Genomic DNA, 19378 nt, shown 5'->3' with positions numbered 1-19378 from the left:
AAAAAAAAAAAAAAAAAGATGAATCCTTGTTCAGTTGGAGTCGAGCTTCACACTACAGATGAGTGCCATAAAGTATACTACACTCTTTATACAGGCTTCAAGACTTTGCAAGAAACGTCTTCAAACGGCACACTCTTACTTCAACTTAGAACTGGAACGACACTTTCTAGATACAATACAATCTTTCCAGCACACAAAAATTTACATTGACAGATTTGAGGATCTGCAGAAGTTCCGTTGTGACCCATTTAACGTACACATAAAACTAGCCAAAAAAGAAAAAGGCACGTAATTGACTTAGATGATGTCACTTTCCTGAGTGTAAAATTTGGAAGACAGTTTGTACTGTGTTGGAAGATTTGTCTAAAATAATCAATGAAAGTGTGTATGCTGATTTTGAAAATCAACAGAAAAGAAAACCTGATTCAGATGGAAGAACTGCCAAAACTCTAAGGTCATTACAATTTTCAAACCCAGGAAAGCAAGCAGAATTTGCCCCAGAAATCAGTAAAAGAGAAAAAAGAAGGCTTAACAAAAACTGCACCAGCTAGTTCAGACTAGTGATACCAGCAAAGAGCAAGGTTTATGATAGCTGGGGTCTCGTGACATTCAATGGGATGGACCTCTGCCACTGCCTTGATGAAGAATGCTTAGGATGTTTCTGTGGGTGTCCTGCCTGGGGTTCTACTAAATGCAGGGCGGAGTGCCACTTTGACTGCAAGTGGTTATATGAGAGCAAACTGAGGTAAGAGGAAAAGTAACCCATAATAACCATGCAGGATAATTTGTGGTGTCAACTATGTGGTCCTTTATTTGAAAATCCTGTCATTCTAACACTATGCTATCATTCTAAACTTGACTGCCAAGTAACCAATTTGAAAGGCATTTCAAAGTGCATAACTGTGGCATCTGGGGTGCTTCCAGACACAATATTTTATTTAAATGTATATGGACAAGTCAACTGTAGGCCTGTCTGGGTCACTGTAAACAAGTAGAGCACAGGGTACGGGCAGTCTTTGTTTTGCACAGTTTCAGAATGCACAAATTTCAGTTTCCACACTTTGATTAAATAACTGGTTTCCTAACAACACTGTTCAAATTTCAATTACTATGGTTTATTAGGAGTCCTTGTGTGGCGCTGTGGGTTACTGCACTGGGCTGCAAAGTCATTTTGAAACATAAGGTCAGCGGTTCAAGCTTAACAGCTGCTCCTCAGAAACACTATACAGGGTCACTATGGGTCAGAACTAACTCAATGGCACTTAACAACAACAACTGTTTTCTAACTGAGTAATTGTATAAACTACAAAACTTCCCCATATCACCACATAAACACCACATAAACCTTGAGTAGTGATCAGTCACATCTCTTTCAAAATCTACCATGACTGGTCAATGCACATTAATTTATTTCATACACAGCAAAGCATGTAGTTGTGCTGTCTCCCTGTCACTCCTGTGACAGTTTGCAAACATAGATAACCGAAAGAGATGGTCAAGAAAGACGAAGATGTAGCAAAGAAATGAAAAGCTGTCACACTGGAAGTGAAAACTCAATCAAATATACGTAGGACTATAGACCATCCAGATCCTCAAGGACATGCAGGCAGATTTCAAGAGTCACACTCTAGATATGCAGCTAGGAGAACTGAGTGAAGACAAAGTTATCACACAAATAACAAAATGGTTATGATGAAATGGATAAATATGTTCCAAAGGAAATAATGCCAGTAAAATAAACTTAAGGAAACTCAGGGAGATATTTCACAACATTGGACGCACAAAGAATAAAATGTTGGAAGCTAATCCAAACTTGAAAGTATCAAAATCTTCCAAGGTGTATTAAAGATGCTCACTTAATATCCTAAGTTATTCAACAAAAAGAAAGCAAGCATGTTCACATTACTCTTGATTCATTTTTTTACAACAAAATAAACACTTTCATTCTCAGTGTTTCTAATGTTAGAATCTTTTGTTGTTGTTGTTGTTAAGTCCTATCAAGTCAATTCCAACTGAAAACGACCCTACATAGGGTTTCCAAGGGGCAGCTGGTGGGTTTGAACCGCCAACCTTACAGTTCAAACTGACTTTGTGGTTCAGTGCTTTATCTTACAGCATCCCACATCAGGACTCTATGTTAGAAATGATAGCATAATGAATAAACTATTATTTACTGTTTTTATTTTTCATTTCTTTATGTATTTATAACCAAGAATAAGAATTTTTAATATTTTGACACAAATGTATAAAGAGCACAGACAATCACAATTTACCCTATTGCTTGTTAGCTATTGCATTATATGGCCATTTTTGTATTCCTATAAGGCGCTCTGGTAACGTAGTGGTTATGAATCGGGCTGCGAACCACAAGGTCAGCAGTTTGGTACTACCAGCTGCTCCGTGGAGAAAGATGAAGCTTTCTGCTCCCGTAAAGATTTACAGCCTCGGAAACCCTGTTCAGGGTCGCTATGGGTCGGAACTGACTCAACGGCACTAACAACAACAACAATCCTACTGTGCAAAGCAAGCACTGCCTATAGCTGAGAGCAGTGCATTACTTCAGGAAAAACTGATTCTGATACAACTGAGCACTTGAGTTTTACACTGTTTTATAAATTATCTACGTATCTAGATTCTAATACACATAATTGCTTTTCTCCAACTTTTCAAATAAAAATGTGTTAATATTTAAAAAAATCATAAGAGCATTCATTATTATCACCCTCCTTATACCACACTTGTTTTGAAAGGCTAGAAAGTAGCCTACTAGTCATGAATACTGGTAGCAGAAAATACTAGTTAGTAAAAAATGACTAGCACTTTAATTGGTTTTAATGTTTATCCTCACATATTGTGGGATTCCATTTGTTAACTCATAATGTTGAAAAAAAAAAAAAACCACTTAGTGAACATGTTTGAATGAATGTCAATAAAAGCAAATGTCAGAGTTAAAAAGCAAATTATTATCTATTCCAAGCCTACTCTTAGCATCTTAGAGGAATACCCTATTTAAACTCAATGGCACTAGGCAGCCCTCTGATATACCTGTATGAACTCAGTTCACAACACAGTCAGTTAAAGGCTAAAACCCTTGCCATTGAGCAGTCCTACAGGGCAGAATACAATTGCCCCTTAATTTCTAAGGTTTTAATCTTTACAGAAGCAAATTGTCACATCTTTCACCACAGAGTGGGCTGGTAGGTTCTGAGCACCAAGCTTTTAGTTAGCAGATGAGTGCTTACACACTGTGCCATCAAGGCTGCTTCAGTTAAAGGCAAATGAGGAATAATCTCACAATTAGTGTTAAATCACCAAAGCATCCCTGACACAACGTGGTAAAAAAGATTACAATGTAATTTAATGAGATGTTTACAAAGAATCATTTGCAAACTAAAAAATACTATACAAATATGAACACACTATACCTCATTAATCAGGTTCAGGCAATCAGAAAATGTCTTGTTTACTTTTTCAGTAAATAATCTTTGTTCATCTTCTTCTGCCATGGTGGTCCAGAAGGACCTGACTGGGTTTCCATTTTGTTCACCTTCCGGCTCAGGCTGGGTAACTACTGAGCTAGGAAGCCTTTTCAGCACTCTCCCTTTACCAGCTTTCCACTCAGTCATATGAGCTCTACGGTTAGAAGACGGATATAAACATTACTATGATACTGATGACAGAGAAGTCAAATAAAGACAACGCTAAATAAATATTTCAAGTCTGCAGTACAATGAATTGCTTCATATGCCTCTTTTACTTATGTCATTGTACTTTCTCCCAGATGACTTTTTTCTAATGGGTCTGAGTAAGAGAAGGGGAAGATGCTGTTAACATTATATGGATCAGTTATGAGTGACTGTCAACTGGGTTAACTGTGATTATAAAAACTTGGAAATCAAATGATGGGCTTGGTCAATTTTGTCATCTTGCTGGGTATAAAATGAGCCATTCAGGTGATGTGAGTGGGTGGTGCACTCTTTTGCTTGATTAATAAAGCTACTGGGGGAATGCAGGGAGGTGCCCACCTCATCCGTGAGCAAGTAGCCTCTTGTCCTATAGGTCCTACCCTGGAACTGCCCGAGAAACTGCCAGAGTCCATTTGCCACGTGAGCAGTGCCCTTTGAACAACCTTCTCCTGACCAGCAGAAGGCTTCTTGGTTCATATGGCAGTTATATGGATGGATAACATTTGATGTGGAAAGCTGCTGCATTAGAACCAGCAGATGGAAAGATCCTAATTGAATAAGGTAAGAACTGGTCAGGCTCAATGGGCTGAAATGCACACAGATTTCCTAGCTGTAGCGGAAGAATTGAATAGTGGTGAGTGAGCCCATATGTGTGGATTTTTACTGATTCAAGGGTAGTGGCCAACAGCCTGGCCATGTGGTCAGGCAAATAGGCAGTAGAAAGCTGGACTGTTAAAAGGACACCTGTGTGGAGCAAGGACCAATGGAAAGCACTGAAAATTCCAAAGATGTAACATGCCGATGCCCATCAGAAGAACCCCATTCCTGGATCAGAGGCAACTGGAATTAGCAAGCAGACATCCTGGTATGCTCGCTTGAGGTGACAACTGGATTCATGAAATGAGCAGACATGGGGTTACTGTAGTAATGCATAGATGGGCTGAATCTAGACACATCCCTCTTATATCTTCTGAGGAACAAAATGCTAGTAAAATGCTGGAAAAACTGCTCTGTTTCCCTGCAAGAGAGACAGAGGTTGCAGATGGTTATGGGGAAGATTCCCCAGAGGGAAAAGCAAATGGATTATATTGGACCAATAACGTCAGTGGCACTAGGTGGTTACAAATGGGTTCACATAGGAATAGATTCTTACTCTGAACTGGGCTTTGCACATCCTGTAACAGATGCAGATGCCCAAAACACCAGTAAAAGGATTAAAAAAAAAGATACTGTACCAATCTGGGCCACCTAGTTATATTTCCTCAGATCAACACCCACAAGGTACAGTATTGGGCCAAGAAACATAATATTAAGTGGACATACCATGTTGCATACCACCCTTAGAGTAATGGTTTGATAAAGAATTGGAATGGACAACTGAAATGTTCATTATTTAAAAAGGAGGAGATAATGGCATGAAGGGCTGGCTTACGCGCCATCATGAGTGTGTGCTCACACTAAACACGAAGTGTGCAAAAGGAGGATCACCATTGGACAGATTTCTAGGTTTTGGGGGGGAATCTCATGATCATCAAATAGGAAGAGTCAGGAGGGGAGCATGTCTTCTGGGCCCTGAGATCCCTGCACATTGAACTTCATCGACCCAAGGAGACAGAGTCATGACATCAGCATTACAACCAAGAGCCAGGGCACAAGAGAAAGTAGTGGGCTTCCCAGCCAGGGAGCAAGTGAAGTTGAGTGACTTTGGGCAGGAGGCCTTCTTGCAGAGTAGAGTGCTTCTAGCCACTTAACTGGGGAGCTAGTTTGCTGATACACAGAGCTAGAGCCCAGTGCCTTCAGGCTGAGGCTTCTGGGGCAGTGATGTGCCCTGTGAGCATTAACCAGCATTCCTAAAAGAGCCTTATAACATTGTTGGAGCAGGGCAGAGGCCAGGTCAAAGGACCAAGGGCCAGAAGAGGCCATCCTGACTGGAAGAACTGTGTCCTGAACATTTCTGACCCTGCATGGTAACTTGTTAGCTTTTTAAATAAACCTCCTAACTGTAAGCATGATGTCTGAGTTCTGTGTGGCCATTGCAACAAATGACTGAACCCAGCTGAGTAGAGAATGCTGGGGGGAGTGGGGGAGAGGGGAGTGGGGGAGGGGGGGTGGTGGCTGGTTGATGTCCGAATTGGTAGAGAAAGTAGCATGGTGGAGGCATGTCTGACCTCAGCCTCACAGGAATCAGCCTGAAGTTGACTCTCCTCCCTCCTAATGAAGTTAGAGATCAGACAATGCTACCAAATCTTTTTCATAAGGTCTTTTAAGTGGTTTCACACTAGTGGCATGTGTATATAAGACAATTAATAAAACACACCCAAACACAGTAACTTTTAAGTCCTACTACAGATCCACAATATACATTTACTTATATTTGTCTGCATATGACAGAGTGCACAAGAAAATTCTAATATATTCTAGGAAATTACAAAACAAATTCACAAGCACTATCATTGAAAGGAGCTCTGGAAGCGTAGTGGTTACGAATCAGACTGCTAACCTCATGGTCAGTAGTTCGAAACCACCAGCTGTTCTGCAATAGAAAGATGAGGCTTTCTGCTCCCATAAAGATTTACAGCCTCAGAAACCCTGTGCAGGGTCGCTATGAGTCAGAACCGACTCCAAGGCACATAACTGTATCATTGAAAAGTAAGGTAGTAAAATGAAGAAAATTACATATACTCACGTTCTTTGTTCTGCAGTTTCTTTGGGATGAGCAGATTTATTACTGACATTTGTCTTTGCTACTATAGTATGTCTTCGTTGGTTGGTGGTTTTTGACTTTTCTATCAATTTGATATTAGAAGATGAGGCCAGCCTGGTTCCATTTTCGGATGCTATGCTTTTTGATTGTGTCTCACTTCTTTTTATGTCCTGAGAAGAACTGGTTTTGACAGTAGGTGAATCCGTTTTTAACTGAACTAATTCTTTTCTATGAGGCCCTTTCCGAACTGTAACATTGGCAGAGGCTCTGATGATGCTTTGTTTCTGCTTGTCTTGGCCACTATCATGGTGGCTTCTAATAGGAGGTCGCACAAGTTTGTTCTGAGATGCAGTGCTTCTAATTTTAGTGATGGTTGTCACATCTGAGGCTCTGTTACCTTTCACTGGTACACTGCTCATGGTCAGAGGCTGAGGTTTGCTGGCATTAGGCACATTAGTTGAAAGTTTCTTGTTTGCTGTAGAACTCTCATCTTTGACTTGTAAAGGTTTTCTGAATGAATTAATCTTTGACTCAACAACTTTCCCACGATAAAATCCAAGCACAGGTTTCTTGGGCACCTTAACATCTTGCTTTGGTTTTTCTATAAGCATTAATTTTTCTTTATAATTTTTTTTAAGATGAAATGTCTGATTAAGTTGAATTTGGGGATCATCTTTAATTAGTACAAATGACAGAGCTTGATTACGCATATCAAGTGTTAGAGTTGAATTGGTTAATTCACTAGAATTTAAAGGAATATAATTTTTTTCCATCATGTTATTTTTCTTCCATGTAGGTCTACTGGCATTTTCTTTATCAGCAGCCTAAAGGAATTAAGAGAAATCAGTATTTAAAAACTTATTTCACAAAGATTTTAAGAAAGTGAAAAGGGAGGGGAGGAGTAATGTTTATAAGTACTATGTCCCTATCTTAAGGAGCTCTGGTAGTGTAGTGGTTATGGAGTCAGGCTGTTAACCTCAAGGTCAGCAGTTTGAAACTACCAGCGGGAGAAAGATGAGGCTTTCTGCTCCTGTAAACATTTACAGCCTCGGAAACACTATGAAGGGTCCCTATGATTCAGAACCCACTCCAAGGCACATAACCACCACCATGCCCATATCTTACCATTTGTGTTTGATGTTTCAGAATGTTCGTCCCTTCTTAGACCTGGTCCTCGGGTGGCATCACTCTCTCGTCTCTGCTCCTTAAAAACATAAAAATTTTTCTCAGTACCAAATATGCCTATTTAAAGGAAATTAACAGTTAACTCCATAGTTTTAAATTTTACATTCAGACAAAAACTGAGCTGACATTTGTTAGTCTTAAGGAATATATATATATATATTTAATGTTTTATTGTGAATTATGTGACTTTACCAGGAGAACATTAGCTTTACATTCATCCTATCGTATATTACCTCATTGCCATGGTTACAATCCCCTCCATGCATCATCAACCAACCAAAGAGTACACCCCGCAAGCCTGCCCCTCGGTCATCAGCACATAGTCCCTCCTGCTCTCTGGGTCCAGAGTCCCCAGCCACTCCATCTCTCCACATCATCGTCTCTGCCTTCATCTCTGGCGTCACCACCTCTCTCTGGGTAGGGTCCCGTACTCTGCTCCTCTCCCCTGATGGTCCCAGGAACCTCCACTCCCAGACTGCAAAGTCAACCCCTCCTGTCCCTTTGCTACAAAATGTCTACCTTGACATTTCCAACCCTCACAGTCAGTCTTAATAGCAATTATTCACTATTGTACCATTAAGCAATATTTTTATTACCATGTGATTTCAGTGTGATAAGATGGATGAGAAATATACTTATAAAAGTCTTAACACATTCCCTCTATAAATATGTAAATATTTTATGATTTCATTCCAAGCCATTCTTCTCTAGTCATTCAAACCAATCTTTCAAAAACCTTTATTAAGCAACTCTTTTTTAACCAACTTTAAGTACTTACGTGTCTTAGTTCCCTGGTAGCATGGTGGTTATGTATTGGACTGCTAACCTCAAGGTCAACAGTTTGAGTCTACTAGCCTTGGAAACCCTACAAAGGATCATTCTGAGTTGGAACTGACTCGACAGTACACCATCACCAGTATTAGTTATCTAATACTGCTATGACAGAAACACCACAAATGGATGGATGGTTTTAAGAAACAGAAATGTATTCTTCCACAGTTTCTAGTTTTTAGTTGTTGTTGAATACAGTCAAGCCGGTTCCAACGCATAGTGACCCTCCCTGTATAGGGTTTCTGAGGAATGGCTGGTAAGCTTGCACTGCTGACCTTGCGGTTCAACCCGACCTTGCAGTCCAGCGCATTTACCCACAGTGCCACACCAGGACTCTGAAAAGTACAAATTCAGAGTGCCAGTTCTTGAGGAAGGCTTTTCTGTCAGTTCTGGAGGAAGATACTTATTGTCTTTAAGCATCTACAGACCCAGTATTCCTTGGAGATTTCCATACATCTTTTTTTTTTTAAATGTTTTATTGTGAATTATGTGATAGTTTACATGGGAGAACATTAGTTTTACATTCATCCTATTGTATATCGTTTCATTGCCATGGTTACAATCCCTTCCATGCATCATCATCCAACCAAAGGGTATACGCTACAAGCCTGCACCCTGATCGTCAGCACACAGCCCCTCTCCCTCTCTGTGTCTAAAGTCCCCAGCTGTCCCATCTTTCCACATCATAGTCTCTGGATTTCCATACATCTTTGCATCAATCTTCCCCTGTATCTAAGAGGTTCACAGTGCAGGGACCCCAGGCTCAAAGATGTACTCTACTCCTGGCTTTTCTATGTTGTTGGTAGTAGCCCCCCCGCCCCCTACCCCTTTTATATTTCAAAGGAGATTGACTCAAGATGCAACCTAATTCTGTAGATTGCATCTGGCCTCATTAACATCATACAAGTGATGATTTACAACACATGATAACTACATCAGATCATGGCTGATCACATCAGATCATATCTGGACTTTATTCTGTATTAGATTTCATCACAGAGGCTGCAACATTTTAACTGCTAAACGACTGAGAATCTTGGTCCAACCAAGTTGACACAAAACACTAATCATCACACTTAGCAACAGACTTACACAGAAAAATGTTACAGCCCTCCAAAAGAAATCCAATTATTTCCCATATATACATTCACAACTTAATTTATATAGCGAACATGAACACTTATTTTCTAGGTGGCTAAGTGGTATTTCATTTAGAATAGTATCCTACGCTAATGTTACTTCAAGAATTTGCTCCAAAGTTCTTTTTACATAAATTGTTCATAAATTTAGAAACCCTATACAGTTAGAACTGACTCGGCAGCACTTAACAACAACATAAGCTAGGAAAAAATATAATCTTAGCAGCTGACTATGATAATTATGTTTCAGGAAAAAAGGTCAGAAGGTAAGAAAGAATAGTTCCTAGCTCAAGAACTCACCATCAGTTTGTCATATGTGGTGGCTTGCATGTTGCTGTGACGCTGTGGAAACTACGCCACCAGTATTTTAAGTATCAGCTGGATACACCCAGGGTGAACAGGTTTCAGTTAAGTTTCCAGACCAAAAAAGACTAGGAAGAAGGAAAGGCAGACTATTTCTGAATGTTTAGCCACTGGAAAACCTTATGAATAGCACACAAACACTGTCAGACAGCACCAGAACTGTGTCAGTTATAGGGCTGGAAGATAAAGCGTATTTTTAGTGCCCCAGGTTGGAAGACAATCAACATATGACTGGGGAAGAGCTACCTTCTCAAAGTAGAGTTGACTGTGATGACACAAAAGGACTAAAGCTTTCAGGACCATCATTTAATGATGGGACACAACTCAAAATGAAGAGAAATAACTGTAAACATCCTTTAATAATCAGAATATAGAATGTACAAAGTATAAATCTAAGAATACTGGAAGTTGTAAAAAAAGAAATGGAACCCATAAAGATCGCTGTCCTAAGCATTAGGGTGCTAAAATGGACTGGTATTGGCCACTTTGAATCTGACAATCATATGGTTTACTATGCTGGGAATGAAAAATTGAAAAGGAATGGTGTTGTATTCATCATCAAAAAGAAGATATCAAGATCTAGAAGTATAATGCTGTCTGTGATAGGATAATAATCATATGCCTACAAGGAAGAATCAGTTAATGCCACTATTATTCAAACTTATACAACAACCACTAAAGCAACTGACGATGAAATTGAAGAATTCTACCAACTTCTTCAGTCTGAAACTAATCAAACATGCAATCAAGATGTATTTATAACTACTGGTGAATGGAATACAAGGGTTGGAAACAAAAAGGAAGGATCAGTAGTTAGAAAATATGGCCTTGCTGATAGAAACGATGTTGATAGAATTTCACATGGTAGAATTTCACAAGACCAATGACTTAGTTACTGCAAATACTTTTTAAAAACAACATAAAAGACAACTATACAAATAGACCTCATCAGATGGACTACAAAGAAACCAAATTGACTACATCTGTGGAAAGAGTCGATGGAAAAGCTCCATATCATCAGCCAAACAAGGCCAGGGGCAGACTGTGGAACAAACCATCAATTGCTCATATAGAAGTTCAGGCTGAAGCTAAAGCACATTAAAAGAAGTTGACAAGAGCCAAAAAATTACCTTGAACATGTTGTTGTTGTTAAGTACCGTGGAGTCAGTTCCAACTCATAGTGACACTGCACAGGGTTTCTGAGGCTATAAATCTTTGTGGAAGCAGAACTCCTCATCTTTCTCGCGCAGTACTGCTGACTTTGAGGCTGGAAGCCCGACTCACAACCACTATGCTATCAGAACTAACATATCGCCCCTGAATTTAGAGATCATCTGGAAATACAGATTTGATGCATTAGACACTAAAGACCTAAGACCAGAAGAGTTGTGGTATGACATCCAGAGCATCATACAAGAAGAAAGAAAAACATTATTAAAACAAGAAAGAAGGGAAAGACCAAAATAGATGTAGGAAGAGGCTGTGAAACATGCTCTCCAGTGTTGAGATGACACAATGGAAAAAATGAGGAGGTAAAAGAGGTAAATAGAAAACCTCAAAGGTCAGCTCCAGAAGGCAAAGTCAGACAACAAAATGTGCAAACACCTGGAATTAGAAAACCAAAATGGGGAAAGCACACTCAGCATTTCTCAAGATGAGGAAACTTAAGAAAAGTTCAAGTCTCGACTTGCAATACTGAAGAATTCTTTGGGTAAAATACTGAATGATGTAGAAAGCATCAAAAGAAGATGGGCATGAAATGAAATGCAGAAGGGTCACTTGTGATACAATAGTGAATGATTGTTATCAGGACTGATTGTGAGGGTTGGAAATGTAAAGGTAGACGTTTTGTATCAAGGAAGGGCGTGATTAACTCTCCAGTCTAGGAGCAGAGGTCTCTAGGGCCATCAACGGAGAAGAGCTGAGAGTGGGACCCTACCCAGAGAAGCAGCGAGGCCCGAGATGAAGGCAGAGACGATGACATGGAGTGATGAAGCGGCTGGGGACTTTGGATCCAGAGAGGGAGAGGAACTGTGTGCTGAAGAATATGGGGGAAGGGGGGAGTGTAGGGAGCGGGTTTATAGGGTATACCCTTTGATCAGTTGATGATGCATGGAGGAGATTGGAATCATGGCAATGAAACGATGTACGGTGGAATGAACGTAAAACTAAAGTTCTCCCATGTAAAATATCATATAATTCACAATAAAACATGAAAAAAAAAAAAAAAAGATGGGCAGAATAACAAATTCACTATACCAAAAAGAAATGGTTGACATTTAGAGTCACTGTGCCAAAAAAAAAAAAAAAAAAAAAAAAAAAAAGATCGTCGACATTTAACCATATCAAGAGCCAATGATACTGAAGGAAGACATCCAGGGTGCACTGAAGGCATTGGCAAACAAAGCACTGGGAATTGAGGGAAGACAAATTGAAATCTTTCAACAAAATGATACCAAGAAATTTGGAAGACAAATACCTGACCAACTGACAGGAATACATCCATTATTTGTGACTGTTCCAAAGAGAGGTAACCAAATGGAATGTGGAAATCATCAGACAATATCATTTTTGCTAATGATAATATAAATTTGGCTGCAACCATACACTGACAGAAAACTTCCAGAGGTTCAAAGCAGATTCAGAAAAGGATGTGGAACATGGTATATCACTGCTGATGTCAGATGTATCTTGGCTGAAAGCAGAGAATACCAGAAAAAAATGTTTGCCTGTGCTTTAGTGACTAAACAAAGGTTTTCGATTATGTGGGTCAAGACAAGCTGTGGGCAACATTATGAAAAATGAGTATTTCAGAATACTTAATGGTGCTCATGAGGCGCACAGGCAATTGTTAGAACAACAAGGGAACACCGAAATGGTTCAAAATTGCCAGGGTTATTGTCTTTTACCATACTTGTTCAGTCTGTATGCTGAACATGTAATTTGAGAAGCTGGATTATATGAAGAAAAACTTGGCGTTAGGATTGGAGGAAGACTCTTTTAACAACTTGCGATATGCAGAAGATGCAACCTTGCTTGCTGAAAGAGAAGAGGACTTAAAATACTTACTGATGAAGATCAATGACCACAGCCGTCAGTATGGGTTGCACCTCAATGTAAAGAAAACAAAGCTCTTCACCACTGGACCAAAAACCAACATCCATATAAATGGAGAAAAGATTGAAGTTGTCAAAGACTTCATTTTGCTTGGATCAACCATTAACACTAATGGAAGCAGCAGTCAAGAAATCAAATGACCTATTGCTTTAGGCCAATCTGCTGCACAACGCCTCTTTAAAAGTATTGAAAAGCAAAGATGTCAGTTTGAGGACTAAGGTGTGCCTGACACAAGTCATGGTATTTTCAATGACTTCATATGCATGTGAAAGTTGGACACTGAATAAGGAATACCCTAGAATTGATGCATGTGAACTATAGTGTTGGAGGAGAATATTAAAAGTACCATGAACCAGCAAAAGAACAAACCACTAATGAAAGGAGATGGGACTAGGTCCCTTGTGGTACAATGGTGAGTAATTGTTATCAGGACTGACTGCAAGAGTTGGAAATGTAAAGGTAGATGTTTTATAGCAAAAGGAAGGGAGTGACTGACTTTGCAGTCTAGTACTGGAGGTCCCTGGAACCATCAAGGGAGAAGAGCAGAGTGTGAGACTCTACCGGAGAAGCAGTGATGTCAGAGATAGAGGCAAAGACAATTTCGTGGAGAGATGGAGCCGCTGGGACTCCAGACCCAGAGAGGGAGAGGGGCTGTGTGCTGACGACCAGGGGCGGGGGGTGCTGTGGGTGGGGGGGCAGGTTTGTAGGATATACCCTTTGGTTGGTTGATGATGCATGATGGAGGGGACTGTAACCATGGCAATGAAACGATATATGATAGTATGAATGTAAAGCTAGTGTTCTCCCATGTAAACTATCACATAATTCACAATAAAACATTAAAAAAAAAAAAAAGAAAGAAAGAAAGAACAAACCAATCTGCTGGAGGAAGTACAGCCAAAGTGCTCCCTGGAAGCAGGGTGGCCAGGCTTCATCTCACATACTTCGGACATACTGTCAGTCACTGCAGAAGGATATCATGTTTGATGAAGTGGAGGATTGGAGACAAAAAGTAAACCCCTCCCCCCACCCCCAATGAGATAGATTGGCACAGTGGCGACAGCAACAGACTCAAACATAGCAATGATTGTGAGGTTGGCAGTGTTTCCTTCTGTTGTGCATAGTACGGTCAGAACCGACTAGATGGCACCTAACAATAACGTCAAAGGTCTCTATAACTACTCTGAAAAATAATTACATTCTTACTCTGCCTGATGGTAAAGAACTGGAGTACAGTATTTTCAACAAACGGTTTCTGAACGCCAGGCTTGAAGAAGATAAATGGTAGGGGGGAAGACACCCGACCCCAACTTGTGTCTAATGTGTAAAACCTGAGTCGGGTGAGTCACTTCAGTTTCTTTCTCTTTTCCTACATGTAGGTCAAAGAAATGAGTACCCTAGAAACCCCAGGCTTCCAGAATGTCTAAAGTGAAATTTGTGATACATTTGAAAGCTCAGACTCCATCCTCTCAGTACCTGGCGCCGGAACCGAGCCGGCGCAGGCGCAACCAGCCTTTGGGCCCCGCCCCGCGCCCAACGGCCCCGCTACAGCCAGCCAGCTTAGCCCCGAATAGGAAGGCCAGGCAGTAATGACCGCCTGGAGGATCTCAATCCGCAGTTACAGAAGAGTGGGCGCTAAGCTTTTATTACCCATTTCACAAGGGACAAGATTGAGGTCTGTAAAAGAGACCAAGCGCCTGGCTCAGGGTTCTCACGCACCGCGCCAGAGGTGGAGCTGGTCTGCAGACCCAGCTACTAACCTTGTCAGAATTCTAGTAAACAGTCAAAGTTTACAGCCACCGAGGAAAACTGAATCAAGAAACGGGTATGAAAGCTTCCCGACCTTCCCCATTCTTTCTGGCCCACCACCCGTTCCCAGCTTGCGTCGCTGCCGCCGCGCTCTCCCCTCGTTCGGCGTTCCCTCACCTTTGAACGAGGGCCTCTGGCTCAGTGGTAGCTGCAGTCTAGGTTCTTTGCACAGTCTGGGGCGAAGGCCTCACTTCTCAAGTGTGACCGCTTCAAGTTCCCACGGAAAAAACACACAGCACTCTACACGCCTCCACTAGCTTTGCCCTTAGACTGCTAAACCGCCGCTGCCGCCGCCGCCGCCCATTGGTCCCCGCTGGAATTGAAATGGCCAATGGGCGCAGGGGGGCGGGGCCCGAGCTGCGGTATCCGTGAGAATATCCCTTCTTCCGGATTACGTAAGGGCGATTCTGTACTGCGTGTTTAGGTTTTTCAAAATGAAACATCCGGTACATCTTGGAAGGAGTCCCCTACTGTGTTCTTTTGTTCATTTATTCGAGTCTGTTTCAATTCCTAGCGACCCTACTAGGCACAACAGAAAACAGGGTCCTTCGCGATCTTCACAATTTTTTGAGCCAATTGTTTTTGCCACTGTGTCAATCCATCTCCTCTGGGGTCTTCCTCTTTTTCGCTGACCCTCCGCTTTACCGAACATGATTGTCCTTCTCCAGGGACTGATCGAGCCCTCCGAACAACATGTCCAAAGTATGAGAATCAAGTCTTGCCATCCTTGCTTTCAAGGAGCATTCTGGCTGTAGTTTTACCAACAGAGATTTGTTTTTTCTTCTGCCAGTCCATAGTGCTTTCAACACCATAATGCAAATGGATTGATTTTATGAGTGTTGATTGTGAATCCGAACAAAATTAATTCTTTGACAACTTCAATTTTTTTCTCCATTTGGTGGTGGTGGTGTGATGGTGTTTTGGGGTTGTGTGCCATGGAGTCAGGTCCAACTCACAGTGACCCTGCATAGGCTTTCTGAGACTAAATCTTTATGGGAGCAGAAAACTTAATATATCTCCCACGGAACAGCGGGTACTTTCGAGTTGCTGACCTTGAGGTTAGCAGCAGGATACGTAACCATTATTGTTCCAGTTGTGAAGATGTTTCTGTCTTTACATTAATATGCAATCCATATTGAAGGCTATATTCTTTGATCTTCATCAGTAAGTATTTCAAGTCTTTTTCACTTCCAGAAGCAAGATTGTATCATCTGCATATTTCAAGTTGTTAATAAATCTTCCTCCAACCTTGGTGCCATATAAATCTATCTTCTTGAATTATTTGTTCAGCATACAGATTGAATACGTATGGTGAAAGGACATAACCCTAGCATACACCTTTCCTGATTTTAAACCATTCAAGTATTTCCTTGCTTTGTTCAAAGACAACCTCTTGGTCTATGTACAGATTCCTCATTAATACAGTTAAGTGTTCTGGAATACCCATTCTTCCAAATGTTATCCACACAATCAAATGCCTTTGCACAGTTGATACAGAACAAGTAAACATTTTTCTGACATGCTCTGCTTTTGACCGAGATTGATCTAATGTGTGCAACGATATTCCTTACTCCACCTCCTCTAATTCAGCTGGCTTCGATTTCTAGTAGCTCCTTGTAGATGTACTTACTGTTGTAACCGTTTTTTAATTATCTACATGCATCTGATATTACTGATATTGTTCACTGATTTTCTCTAGTTTCTTTGGAATGGGTACAGATATGCATCACTACCAATCAGTCAGCCTCCAGAGTCCTGGTGTGGCACTGTGGGCTGATGAGTCAGACTGCAAAGTTCAAGCTTACCAGCTGCTCCTAGGAAACCCTATGCAGGGTCGCAACCAACTCGATGGCACTTAACAATAAAAAACCCCACCACCCGTAACCATCATAGAATGTTTATCAAGAAAAACGTTTCTAAAAGTAAAAAAAAAGGAAAGCATTCCTTTTTACAACTGTGGTCTTATACAATATTTGTCCATTTGTAATTGACTAATTTCACTCAGCATAATTTCACTCCTGGTTCATCCATGTTGTGAGGTGTTTCGTAGATTTATCATTATTCTTCAATTTTGTGTGGTATTCTATTTTATGTACCAAAGTTTAACCACTTTGTTGATAGGCATTTAGGTTCTCTATCCTTTTGATGTGTTTTTTGTAGATAGCATTTTGAGGGATAGTTTTCTTATCTCCTGCTACTCTCTGAGGTCATTCAATGTAATTATTGATTACAAAGACTAATTGATTGCTATCATTTTCCTGTGTGTACTTTTTGTGGTACTGCTAGTTTCTTTGTTCCACATAATTTTCAGCACTGAGTTCATTTTGTTTGTAGGTTCTCTTTTAATTTTCTTCATTGCCATTGGGTTGTTGTTGTTAGGTGCCAGTGAGTTGGTACTGACTCATAGCGACCCTATAGAATGAAACACTGCCAGGTCCTGCACCAACCTCACAATCGTTGCTACATTTGTGCCAATCTGTGCCAACCCATCTCATTGGGGGGGGGAGGGTGTCTTTTGTTAAGTGCTGTTGAGTTAGTGCTTATAGTGACCCTGTATAGTTTCTGAGGAGCTGCTCATGAGTTTGAACCACTGCCCCTGTAGTCAAACCAACCTTGTGTTCCAATGCTCTATCCCACAGTGCCATCCCCAGACTCCCTTCTAAGCTATAGTTTTCCATTATGTATTATAAATCATAGCCTCTATGTCTGTGCTTATTCCATTTTAGAGTGTGTTGTCTATTATATTAATGAGTCAGGATTAAGGTAAATCCCCACCTTACTTGTGGGTGTGACTTAAGTCACTATTTCCTTGGAGGGTGTGGTCTGCAAACTAGCTTCATCTTTGCTGTGTTCTAACTAGAACTTCGTTTTAAACTGTTCCCTTGTTAACAGACCACCAGCCTCCAGCATGTGCAGTAACAGCCAAGTGTTTTCAACTTAAACTTCTGATGGCATGAGGCTGAAAACACAAAATGATATCCTTGTGACCTCCCTTCCCAGCTGAGGTTGCTCAGACGAGTGCTGAGTTATCTTGACTAACACCAATCAGATGAGTTATTGCTCTAAAAGACTTCCCGGCCTAGGGCTTTGGGAGCTCTCTTGGTGTTGGGTCCCAGTGTGGTGCTGCTCTTTTCTTCAGCTCTGTAGCTGTGCTGAGCAACTTTGGCACAATTTAGTCTCTTTTTTTGGATTCTGCATCAGACTTGCTGCTGCCTGACAGCTGTGTAAGCTGACAGCCTATCACCTGGCCTGATTCACCAGTATCCACAGTCTTGTGCGTCAACAGTCTGATTTGGTGAGGAGAATCCACCAAATTTAGACACATAAGACTTCACTTATTTTGCACCAAATTCTCATAACCCAGACTGCTGCACTCTCTGTATGACCCTTCAACTGCCTGTGGTTCTTCATTGTCGTGTTCCAACAACACTAAAGTCCGCATCCATTGTCTCTCTTCTGATATCTGAATTACGGATTTGGGACTTGCCAGACCTTCTTCAGCTGTGTGGACTATTTCTTCAACAGTTTATGAGACATTATAGGAATTGTAGAACCCTAGGTTACAAATCGGGCTGTTAACTTCAAGGTCGGGCAGTTTGAAACTACCAGCTGTTCCGCGGGAGAAAGATGAGGCTTTCTGCTCCCATAAAGATTTACAGCCTCAGAAACCCTGTACAGGGTCGCTATGAGTCAGAAAATTGACTCCACAGTACTTAACAACAACAGGACATGAGGGGGAATACTGAGAGGAGAAGCAGTGGCTGTTAACAGGGATTATGGAGTGGTATAGGATTTTGAAAAAGTGGAATTATACCTGGAATTTATTTTTACAAGTGTTCTAACGGAACTGAATTTTCTTGTCCTTAAATTGCATAGCAAACATAATAAACATAGTAAATGTTTATTAAATTCTATAAACACTGGACTGTGAACCACAAAGTCCACGGTTTGAGTCTGCCAGCCACTCCATGGGAGAAAGGTGAGGTTTTCTGTTAATGCAAAGATTTAAAAGTCTTAAAAACTCTATGCAGTGCCACTGAGTTGGAACTGATTTGAAGGCACTTAACAATAACAACGACAGTAAGATCTTACTTAAAGAAGCTCAAGCATCATAAATGAACTGGTGTCATTTGTATCTAACAAAGGAAAACAAAATCGTATGTTTACACTATATACGGAGGCTAAGTAAAAACCCATTGCTATAAAATCACAGAAACTTTTATTATTAAATATCGACTAAGTGAAGCTATTGTTTCTTGACATATCCTCCCATCTAAGTCTATATACTACTGAAGGTGGCATTTCCATCTTTCTAACCCTTCCCTTTAGAATTTTGTAACCTTTGACTTACACTACATCAAACAGCAGTTTTGGCATCCCCAAGGAACTTAAATTGTGTTACTTTTCAATGTTCCTTGAGTTTGGGGGGAAAAAAATGTCTGAAGGAGCAAGATCACGGGGGATGGGATAAGGTTTCTTACCAAAGTATCTTCTCTTAGAAATGGGATATCTAGTTAATTATTCTTCTTGATTACCTCCATTAC

At 40.7% G+C, this 19378-nt stretch overlaps 1 pseudogene; it reads right to left on the bottom strand.

The window, feature by feature from the left end:
* The window catches only part of LOC102838709, a 43621-nt pseudogene extending 28335 nt beyond the window's left edge, over nt 1-15286 (bottom strand).
* Between the last annotated feature and the right edge of the window lie 4092 nt (nt 15287-19378).

Source organism: Chrysochloris asiatica, unplaced genomic scaffold (genome assembly GCF_000296735.1).
Source record: "Chrysochloris asiatica unplaced genomic scaffold, ChrAsi1.0 scaffold00494, whole genome shotgun sequence".
Lineage (NCBI taxonomy): Eukaryota > Metazoa > Chordata > Mammalia > Afrosoricida > Chrysochloridae > Chrysochloris > Chrysochloris asiatica.
This window is presented reverse-complemented; position numbering and strand designations above follow the sequence as displayed.